This window comes from Stegodyphus dumicola, chromosome 5 (genome assembly GCF_044657685.1).
Source record: "Stegodyphus dumicola isolate Sdum_Otavi_A_Nest chromosome 5, ASM4465768v1".
Taxonomy (NCBI): Eukaryota; Metazoa; Arthropoda; class Arachnida; order Araneae; family Eresidae; genus Stegodyphus; species Stegodyphus dumicola.
Genome location: NC_140772.1, coordinates 5738393 through 5749779, shown reverse-complemented (window position 1 = coordinate 5749779; position 11387 = coordinate 5738393). Strand labels below are relative to the sequence as shown.

At 32.4% G+C, this 11387-nt stretch overlaps 1 pseudogene; it reads right to left on the bottom strand.

Moving 5' to 3' along the window:
* Positions 1-948: 948 nt before the first annotated feature.
* LOC146997020 (ATP-dependent RNA helicase DDX19A-like) lies at positions 949-2018 on the bottom strand (annotated as a pseudogene).
* Positions 2019-11387: the final 9369 nt, after the last annotated feature.

Here is an 11387-nt window from a genome sequence, read left to right as displayed (position 1 = left end):
GAATATATTTGATTTATATATTTTCTGTGTTCTTCGTTAACAGTAGCGCTAAATGGCACTTTTATTTGGTGTCCATCCTTGACAATCAAGTACATTCATACAAGCTGACAATTATCTATGTAATCTTTCCACAAGATAACACAGCCACAATCGAACATGTGATTTTTGCCATCCCATGTCTCCTAAAATGCTACTAGTATAGCTGCATTGGCTCTGGCCTTGAATACTACATGTCATACAATCAGAATTGCTTTCAAATAGTGTCACTGCAAGAATACTACTTCCAGGTAAGTCCTCACATTAAGTGTGAAAACTTTTGAGATTACTACAAGTTCAATAACCGGATTCTCTAAAAAACACACTAAATGTCATGTTGCACAAAATGTGAGCAATTTTCACACTACCAAAGATACCTGGAGAATACATGATTCCAGACACCAGACATTCAATATCTGAGTCACTTCCACAGCATCTGCCATTCATGCTGCCAGAGGCATTTACTTTGGACATTACTGGGTGGTCTTAACTACATAAATTACAATATACATAAATATCAAGTTATCATATATTTTTGGTCCATTTATATTTTGTGATTAAAATTAACTTTAAAAAATTTCTATCGCAATAACTTGCAAATATTTTTAATGGGAAATATAATGACAAAAATCCAAGAAATTACTAATCATACACAGAATAATTAAAGAACATATATATAAATAATTCATTTCTCTTTTTCTTTAAATTCAGAAATTTCAAAAATTTAGAAAATTACTCATTTGAATGATGCGAATCTTAATACCATGTTTGATTAAAGGTAAATTAATATTTTTAATCTTTGAAAAGCAAAAACTGCTTTCGTAAATAAATTTTACTTTTATAATTATAGAGCATCTTACCAAGAATTGTTACTTACTTTTTCTTTTCCTTCTGTAAATCTATTGAGAATGGCTATTCAACTAACCAAGATGCAGTCTTCCTCTTATGGCAAAATATAATAGCCTGTCCTATTGACACAGTACCATATATGTTACACAAAGCTTGAAATTTCTCTTCTTTATCTCTGCACACTATGTAATACTGATATATATTATCCAAACTGCCTTCTTCCCTTTTCAGTTTAATTATAATAGGATCAGAAAAAATCAATTCTCCAAATTCCATGATTTCTTCAGAATAAGTAGCTGAGAACAGCATCATCTGACAATCTTTTGGTAGCTGCTTACGGATGCGAATAGCCTGTCTTGATATCCTTAAGTCGATATCATAACATCTGCTTCATCTAAAACAAATACTTTTATTTTCCTGAGATCAAAAAACTTATAGCACATTGCCCCAATCATAAACTTTACCAGGAGTTCCAATCATAAACTGAGCAGTAATATTTTCTCCTCTTTGCAAAACCTCGCCTTTAACAGCAAAACAAAATTCAATGTTAGGACAAAATTTTGCCATTTGTTTTCCCACTTTTCCTGCTGCATGGCTAACTCATATGTTGGGGACAAAATAAGCATGTGAGGATATTTCAAATTTGTGTCCACTCTGCTCAAACTTGCCAAAAGAAAAGCAGCAGTTTTAAGAGTACAGCTCTGAGACTGAGCAATCATATTTTGTGGAGGATCTGCAAGAAGAGTAGGAAGAGCAGTCTCTTGTATTTTTCAGGGTGAATTAAATCCCATACCATACACACATTTTAGAAGTTCAGGTCGCAGATTCAATTCTTCAAAAGATTTCACAGAATAAAAAGATGAATTAGGATTTCTCTGGATATCTATATCATGAGAAACTTCAATTAAATGAGATCATACAAGTTTTTTCATCACAGATATCTCAGCAGGATTTAATTCAGGTTCATCATCTTTTTCATCATCCTCTTTTGATGCTTCATCAGGAATCTTTGGAGGAGGTATTGGAGGTGGCACTGGTGGAATAGGATATTCCAAATTTAAATTGTCAACTAATTTTAAAATTCCTTTCTCTTGTATATCAGAAGAAAGACCCCAATCATCAACATCTGCCATGATAAAGCCTATTGAAAATGTAAATGTCAAAATATAGATTTCTGTAAATTCTAACATATGCAAAGACAAAGACATACTTAGAAAAACTGAAATCATAACAAATATAATGCATGTGTCCCAAATAATTAAAATGTATGAAGATCATAAAAAGCAGTTATTTTACTTATGTCACATTACTTTAAAGTGATAACTCTATTGCTGCACAAAAAAAAAAAAAAAAAAAAAAAACCTGATTATTATGCCTTTCATTAAATGGTATTCAATTCTATGTCCAAAAGCTCATGAATATACAAGTTACCTACTAACTAAATGTAGAAAATGGTTCCCAGTGGAGAAATAGTATCTATTTCAATTTGGAACCATCTTGTTTAGTTACCATCTAGACTTTGGTTTGTAAACAGGACAGACTAAATATTCATATTTTGTGAAATTTTTACATCATAAATATTTTTGTATCAACAGAGCCAGGTTGAAGAAAGGCCAGCACCTGGGTAATCAGTTAATATGTGATCTAATTACTTAGCTATTTATTTTTAGAGGGTGATCCTAAAATTTGCTGTCTTCTCACCTTTATTTTATTACATGCTCAAATTTAAAAAGAGTGTTTTAGTCTAAGAAATAAATAACTAACTAAAAGCAGTAGATTACATACTATATGATTACTGGAGCCTGTACATTCTCACAAGTATACCTCCAACCTGGCTTTCTGTCCCAATTTTGAGAGGTGTGGTGGTACAAGAGACTCGCACCCTTCTCCCTCTATCACCAATCTCTTGAAAGGACTTCAGGTTTGCTGTATATTTTCAGTCATTTGCTGCAGACACTATATGCTTACATACATCCATGCTTTCTCCAGGATTTAAAGCCAGACCCATCAATATGTGTCACTAATCATTACAGTAACTGGACTCAGAGGTCGACAGGTTAAAACAAGGCAAATATTCAAGTAGGCATATTAGATATCACAAATCACAAAGCCTAACTGCTGATGAAATTCCAAAGGTCGCTAACCCCTCTTCTCCTACCATTAAACTCTCAAAAAGGTATCAGCTAGCTGCATATTTTTAGTGCCCCCTTGCCAACAAAACACTTACAAACACACATGCCTTCTCTGAGAATTGAACCTGGGCTCTCTGGGACAGCAGTCACCATCTCTAACCATTATCCCATCTTTATGTCAACAGCAGGACTATGAACCAGTCCTTAATTAAAAATTAGAGGAACAAATTAGTTATTTCACCAACAATTTTTTTTTAATTCTAAAGATGACAAAGATTATTGACAAAGATTATTATTATTATAATTGACAAAGAATATTTGCCATAGAGATGTATATAGCATGAAGAAGGAAAAATTAAATGTTAAATCACTATCAGAGCACACAATGCAATTTCTCAATATTTCACTGAATGCAACTTTTCAAGTAATCTTCACTTAAATTTTCCCAATAAGGCCTAGTGATCTTTTCTTTCTTCCTTCCATGAGGTTAACAAACATAAAACATACAGTTGAACTTCTCTCCCATCATCATAAAAAACTGCAGATAGAAACCTACTATTCAAACTAGCACTCGTAAAGCACTTTTCTTGGTGAAGTTAGTATTGTGCTTCATGTTCATAGGTGGATTTTGGGAAAAAAAAAAAAAAAAAAACAAGCACTTTTCTAGGTGAAGTTAGCATTGTGCTTCATGTTCATAGGTGGTTTTTAGGGGGGGGGAAAAAAATTCTGGATAGTTAATTGCTCCCTTGGATTTCATGAGAGATCCAAATGGTGACCTTGAGAGAGCAGCAGGCACAATAAATCCCTAATGACCATGTCATAAATGAATACATCTTCCAGATTCTGTAAAACAGTTGTTCCAGAATTTAGCTTTGGTAGGGTAAGACTGAATTAATTTAATGACCAGTGACCTATACTGGTGACTCTTCTAAACATAAAAAGTCATAATTACTGTACGAAGTCCAAAATATAGATGTCGAAACCCCCAGCAAATTTTTCTTTTACAGAGGTTTAGAAATGGGAAATATAATACTCAAAGCATGTGCGCTGTTAAAATGATTTTCTCCCTATTAATTAAAAACTCCGCCAGGCGCATTTGATCTGCTAGGCACACATCGAGCACTTTTGTTTGCTCTGCCTCCTTCTCTCCAGCCAATTAGCTGCCCCTCTTCTAGTGCCACTTACAGTCATAAGGTCAATCAGTGAATATATTTCTTCATTTCCAGTTAACAGATGAAATCCCCCAATAGGTTCCCTGTAACCTATTATGTTGCTATTTGACAAGTAAGTTTTCTGTGACTTTTTAATACTATATCACATTTTTGTTAGCAATTTCATATAACAAAATATTTTATTATTATCTACAAAACTGAGTATGTTTTGGGGCTCTGGCTTTTTTCCATGCACATTGTACCTGATCATGTCATGAATTGTAAAATATTTTAATAATTTAAAATATTGCTTATTACAAAAGTTGATAAAAACATTTTCATAACAACATTATAAATATTTATTTGATTCAGGCTTCAAACTGTTAAATAAAAAAAGTCCGATTAGAGATACCCTCAAGACTTGATCAATGGCAATGACTTACTGCAAAGTGTGCAGTGTGAAATATTGTAAAAGCATCATAATTAATTGAACCAAGACATTTGGCTTAACTGAACGAACAAATAAACAGAAAACAAAAAGAGTCAGAAGTAAAAAATATCTAGATTTTTTATGTGGTTTGTTTTTACTTGACCTTGTACAAAAATAAAGTTGGCAACCCAGAATATTTTTGCGAATGGAAGCCGGCAACGCAACAGCTTGATCCTGCCATACTCATTACAATCTAACCTGAGAACACATATAAGACAAGAATTATTATTTGGCAACCTTTCTTTAACAAAAAGTCATAAAAGGTTGGTGATTTTTGTGATCTGGACACACATGGTCCAACAAAACCTTTTTACTTTTTCATCTGTAAAAAATCCCATTGCACAAAGGTGGTTCTGCTAATATGCAAAATGTTCAAAATGGTAGTCACACAGTTCATAAAATTTATGCTGTATGTAGACAAAATACTGTTTCTCATGACTTAATTCAAATGTGGTTCGAGAAGTTTAAGCTAGAAATTTCAGCTTCGAAGTTTATGCCCACACTGGATGGCCATCCTCCATAAACAAGGTTCTATTAAAAGTTATCATTGAAAATCCACATTAAACAGAGCAAGAGATTATGCCCACACTAGATGGCCATCCTCCATAAACAAGGTTCTATTAAAAGTTATCATTGAAAATCCACATTAAACAGAGCAAGAAGTATCAGGCAAACTAAATATTTCAAATGCACTGTATGTCATTAGAAGGCGACTAGGTAGGTAAGTTGCTATGATGTATGGGTACCCCATACTTTTAACAGAGCAGAATATGCTTGCTTCAGTTTCCACATGTGACTTCTTGCCAAAAAGAAATAAAGAAGCTCATTTTTTTAAATGGCTCATTACTGGAGACATGAAGTGGATGCTATGCAATAATGTTACAAAAAAAAGATTACAGGATACACTAAATGAACCTCCTTTGTAGGGGATGGCATCCCAAAAAAGTAATGCTTTGTGTACGGTGGGACAACAAAGAAATTGTGTAACATAAATTACTGCTACCAAGTCAGACAATATACGTTTTCAAATCATAGTTCTAAAAGCAGAAACTGAAGCTAAGTGCTCAGAACTGACCAATAGTTGAGTGTTATCTTTCACCATGACAATGCTCGGACCTACACTTTAAAAAGTATCAGGCAAAGACCTATTCAGCATGGCTGAGATGTTTTGTGTCATCCCTAATATTCACCAGACCTTGACCCCCCTCACATTTTCATCTCTTCAGGTCTCTTTGAAAGTCTCCGAGAGATTGTCAAACAGGGCCTCAGTAACTTCTTTATGAAGAACCTAATAACATTTTTATGAAAGGAATTTCTCAGCAGCCAGAAGGAAAGCAAAAAGTCACAGAACAAAATGATACTTACGTAATTCAATGAAACTTTCGGCTCTACTCTTATATGCACCCTAAGATCAACAAATGTGGTGATATGTGTTCGGCACTGGTTTCTGTCACCATTGCGACAAACCCTTTTGAAGTTGAAAACTCTTTTGCTGGAGTGGTTTAATTGCTTGTTGGTTCGTGTCGTGCGTGTTTTGAAACGGCCTATGTTGCAATGAGAGACATGGTTGCAAGAGGGTCTGGGAGATTATTTTTAGTGGCTGTGCATGACAGAAGTAAGGTAACGCTGATGCAGTGTACTAAAGAGTGGATTGAGCCTTGTAAATTATTTTTTTGGATGGTTGGAAATCTTACAAGGATTTAGGAAAAGAAGTTTTTGAACATTTATTTGTGAACCATAGCATGAATTTTGTGGATAGCGAGTCTGGCTGTCATATAAATAACATAGAGAGCATGTGGCGGCATGTTAAAGCTACTGCTGTCCGAAAAAACACTGATTATGGTAAGTGCTTTTTTTTTTTTTTTTTTTTTTTTTTTTTTAAATTTTATTTTGTAGAATTATTGTTCATTGTTTTTTTACTATGAATTTCTGTTGTTTTTTGAATTATTTGTAATTTATTTTAGTTTATTTTGTTGATTTGTGCGTAAAGCCTAGATTGTGCAATTCGTAGATGTTTTTTGAAGTTTAAACAGAATGCTGCGTACATGGTATTCTTTGGAATTTATTGTTGTTATGTTAATTTATTAAAGCAAGGAGTGCGTAGTTTGTAGATTCCTTCACTGGCTAGATTGTCCAATACGTAGATTTTTTTTTTAAAACTGAAAACATATCGCTGTGTACATGGATCGAATAAAATATTTCCGGTTAGAAACTACGTTTTTGCTATCTATCTTTTGTTTTTGGATTTTTTTCATGCGAAAACCGGCTTTTTGGAGACATTTTAGGCATAAAGTTTGAAATGTAGACAAAAAATTTAGATAGTAATGTGCCAGCATGGCGAGAAATTTTTCACCACATTTGGCGACCTGACGGCGCATATAAGAGTAGTTCCAAATTTTCTTATGTTTTTTTATTGCTTCATTAGTATTTATCATCAAAAACTTTTCAGATGATCCAATAAACGTATATGCTGAAACATTTGCCTAGCACTTACCATCTCCCTATGGAAGGGGAAGCTTTGCGATGAATTTTGAAAGGGTTTTTACTACTGCAAGTGCAAACATACATTGTATTTAATGAAAAAAACCCAGACTGTATCACGAAGACAAAAATTTGACATGATGTGAAAAAATACCAAAATCCAGAAAGATTTAGTATGCATTTAGGTAAAATATTGATTGATATAATTTTTATAGAAATGACACAGCAGGAAATAATCACAAATTGGGTATTTTGGGTTTTATTGATGATTTAAGCTTAAAAAAAATCCAAAAAGGAGAAGCACACTTAAACAAAGGAGTTTTAACTGAAATGTTTTTTTTAAAGAAAATAATTTCCAAACTTCTTACTTAAAAAAAAGTTATTTATGATACTTTTCAGTTATGTGCCTGCTATGCATTTTGGCAGGTTTTTTTATGGGTAAATAATTTTAAGTTGTAAGATTAGTTTACATAAGATTGCATACACACATGCTATATTTTTCCATTAGGTACACACTTTTCAAAATGTGTGGCAGGTGCATAACAGAAAAGTATCTAATTTATTTTTCATGTGGCCATAAAACGACCACTATCAAGAATGTGACCTTTAAAGCAGCAAACCAGAAAATAACATGAAAGCCTCTTCCCTCCTGGCTATTTTACACACTGCATCTTCATATGATTTCCATGGATTTACATAACTCTATTTTATGCATATTTTCAAAAATTTGCGCGTTATGTCAAATATGCTTTTATTCCCCCTTTATGATAAATCGACAGTTCTCAGAAATTATACATTTCTTATTATTTGGGTTTGCTTATCTTTGGTGACAAGTGGCACCAGAAAAACCAATTAGGCCACATATTTGGTAATTCTACTAATTCAGCATATAGATTGCTTGTTTCTCACTGTATCAAAAAAAATTAATTATAAAACGGAAATAAATTAAAAAAGTTTTAATCATATTACACTAAAAGAGAGTATTTAACATGTGGCAATGAGAAAATCTGATAAAGAATTGACAAACACTAAATATTTTTTCTGCATTTACTAATATTTCTTCCTCTTAAAAAGCAAAACATATTATATACGTATGTAAGATAGACAACTAAAAATAACAGACCTCTTACTCTAAGATACCTTTTATTCTCTTAAGGAAAGCATATTTAATTTAAAATATAGACCAAAAACGTAAAATGCCACATGCGTAAATGTCATCAACTTCACTTATTGCATATATATATATATATATATATATATATATGTATACATATGTATATGTGTATACATATAATCTATTTGGAAAAATGATTACAAATTTACTTAAAATCCAACTCTTTTTAGAATAAAACATTTTTACTTCTATGAATAATATGAAATCTCACAGATAAGGTCTTTCATAGTAACTTCAAATATTAGTTACTTAAATCGCTCAGAAGAGACTGATTAATATGTAAAAGAAATCGAGTTTGGTTTCTTACTCTAAGCTAGTGCAATATTATAATGACCAAACAGTTAAAATGATTTGGGAAATAAATTTTATTACACTAAGTTATGCAAAATCATTCATTCAACACAGACCGTTAATCTAAATAAGCTCAATAAGCTAATAGAAGCACTTTTAAAATATATTCAAAATAATTTGACAGTGCTTCTTGACTTAGGAAGAGAAAATCTCGCACTATAATTCTACAGTAAACAATATTTACAGTGAGGAAAACGCTAGAATGCACCAAAATAGCACATCGGATATACACTATACAAAAATACACTTGTACCAGAATGGCATGCACTGCAAACTACAAAACCAATTAAAAGACATGAGATATTATGATACATACTTTTCGGCTTATACGATGAAAAGATAGCAGATTATCTCTCAAGCAATTATAATAATTTCTTTCTTTCTCCACTGAGGTGCTTGATTTTTATTACTCTCGCACAGATAGTGCTACTCAACGGTCAGCATCAGACCAACCATGAAAATCGTAATGCCAGTTAGTGTTGAATTTAAGTAGGATCACCGATAATCCTGATGGCTGACCACATAACGCATATAAATATAACTTACATGACAAGGAAATTAAGGATTGGAAGTTGTTTAGAAGAGCGAATAATTTTTTCTATCCTTAATATTTCTACAGTCTGTTAGGACATGTGTAAAATTACATGCTTTTGAACCTAACCATTTAAAATCAAGTTTAGTAGATAGAACTTTGTGTAAGTGGCAACGTCTGCAATGTTTCTGACTCCGTCCGTGAAACATAAATGAACGTGGCTATTAATATTAGGAGCAAATTTTGATTGACCTATAATTAGTTAAAAATGAATATCATTTCCCACAAATTATCAGTTTTACAGACTGTATTTCTTGCAACAGTATTCTTGCCCTTCATTAACTGTTATTTTGTATGTGTAGATGCCCATGCAGAATAATGTTTTTTTGATAAAGTAACGGCCGGTACAAAAATGGGTTTGACATTTGAAGTAGCTGAAGGAGGCTTTTTGGATATTGACGTAAAGGTAGGATGAATTTTTCATTATATACATCATTTAAATTGCTTTTAACTATATTCTTATTGTGATAGAAGCAGCATAATAGGGTATTTTAGCCATCATCATCTGGCACCTCTTTTAATGAATATTTTGTGAATTTATTGGTAAGCAATTAAAAAGAGTGATGGCTGTCTTACAATAACGCATACAATTTGTAGATACAGGGATTTGTTTATCTCAAAATTACATATATTTATTTATGCACCGAGAGACAGGAAAATAATAAGTAATCACAAGGTTCGTATGGTCCTTAAAAGTTCTTAGATTTTTTGGAACGGATTTTTGGTCGTTAAAAGTCCTTAAGTTTGGCCAAAATCAGCAGAAGGTCCTTAATTTTAATCATCTCAAACTTCTGTCTGTTTTTACTACTGCCATTTTGAGTGTGAATGAGCATTTTGGAGGAATATTTTTGGCGATTCACTGACGTATACATGGCTATCTTTTGAATGGGTTCATGAGTTATAATTTGTTTCTATTTCTAATATAAATAAATGATGGGATCTTCGAGTTTCTAAGCAAGAAGTGAAACATAAGCATTTCGAAATTCATTTTCTCTAATAAAGACCTCTTACACAACTTTTCTCTTTTGGGGATGTGAATTCTTTTATTAAACAGTTCTAAATTTGGCGACTTATCAACATTTTGGCGATAAGATCAGTTTCTACAGAAAATATTTATTTCCGAGATCTGGGAATTCTTCAATCATATTTTTCAGAACATTGTAACGCTGATAAATTTCATTTAAATAAGGGTAATATTTTGGAATTGTATTTAAGAAATAACATTAAAATAAAACATTTTTATTTTTCACTGTCATATTATAAAGTTTCATTTTGGCAACTTATTATACAATATTTTGAATCTGAAAAATAAACAAGGTACAGTCAAAAGCCGTTAATTCGGACACCCATAATCCAGACCTCAATCAGACCTGATCAATCCAGACCTCAAAGCTACAAACTTTCTGCGCATGTCTCGCGTTGACGCAAGACCTTTACGCTGCGAATATGCGTGTGCGCACGCGCAAAAGACGTTTACGCATGTGCATTTAATGTATAATGGACGGTATAAGCTAAGCTAAAATTATCTAATTCAGTTAATGTTGCAAATTGCGTTGTTTCTTAATCTTCGAATTGGATCCGGCTTATTATTTTTTGCAGACTGTTACAGCAATTTTATAAAAGTAAGCTTGAACTTTCGATTATGTCAAATAGAATTTCGGATATATAGTTACTAATATGTAAAGGATCTACAAAGCGAAAGTATGTTTCGAAGTCCATTAAACAAAAAGTGGAACTGCAGCAAAAAATGGATAAAGGCATATCCTTTGTTTATCTAAACTTTAATGTTTGTTCATCTTTAACGCCACTCCACGCAATGTATTTTTAGTTGATCTGTCAGCACTATCCTTATCTTCAGAGCAGATGTTTTTATTTTATTTGGCTTATAATTCCTTACTAAATGTAGTATTTCATCTCGATGTACTCCGTCTTTGATATGATTTAAATCAAATTCCTCATCATTATAATTTGCTTCCTATAGTGAAGAAAGTGACACAGAAGTTATTGAAAACCGAAAAAATTTCAATTGACAAATTATTCGCTATTCTCGACACAGCAATTATAGGACTTGGAACAGCGGAACTCTGTAACTGAACAAGTAATTATGTCTGTTTATAGAATTAAAGAGAAT